This window comes from Alligator sinensis, unplaced genomic scaffold (assembly GCF_000455745.1).
Source record: "Alligator sinensis unplaced genomic scaffold, ASM45574v1 scaffold1670_1, whole genome shotgun sequence".
Lineage (NCBI taxonomy): Eukaryota > Metazoa > Chordata > Crocodylia > Alligatoridae > Alligator > Alligator sinensis.
Genome location: NW_005843380.1, coordinates 129,073 through 129,516, shown reverse-complemented (window position 1 = coordinate 129,516; position 444 = coordinate 129,073).

Here is a 444-nt window from a genome sequence, read left to right as displayed (position 1 = left end):
TATATATATATATATATATATATATACACATATATATATATAGTTCATTCATTTTAAAATTGTCATTTAGCAATTAAGGTGAAGAGAAAGGCTTTAAGTATATACATGCAGCATTATTACCAGGAAATTGAGACACTTTTTTAGGTATTGCAACCATGCTGCAAACCATGTTTCTGTGGTCTGTGCATCACAGTATTTTAGATTATGCTACTGGAACTTATTTAACAATTCTTGGCACATGTGAGCCAGTTTGGATTTCCCTTAGCTTTGTTTACTCTGCAGCATTATAGAAGTTAACACAAAATGTTTTTGTTAGTGAAACAAGCATTTCTGACCGTGTCAGTGGTACTTACATGGCTTCATTTACCATTGTATCTGAGCACCACACAGTACTTAATGTATTTATTTCTATTAGATCCCAGTTGCTATTTTCACCAGCAGAGC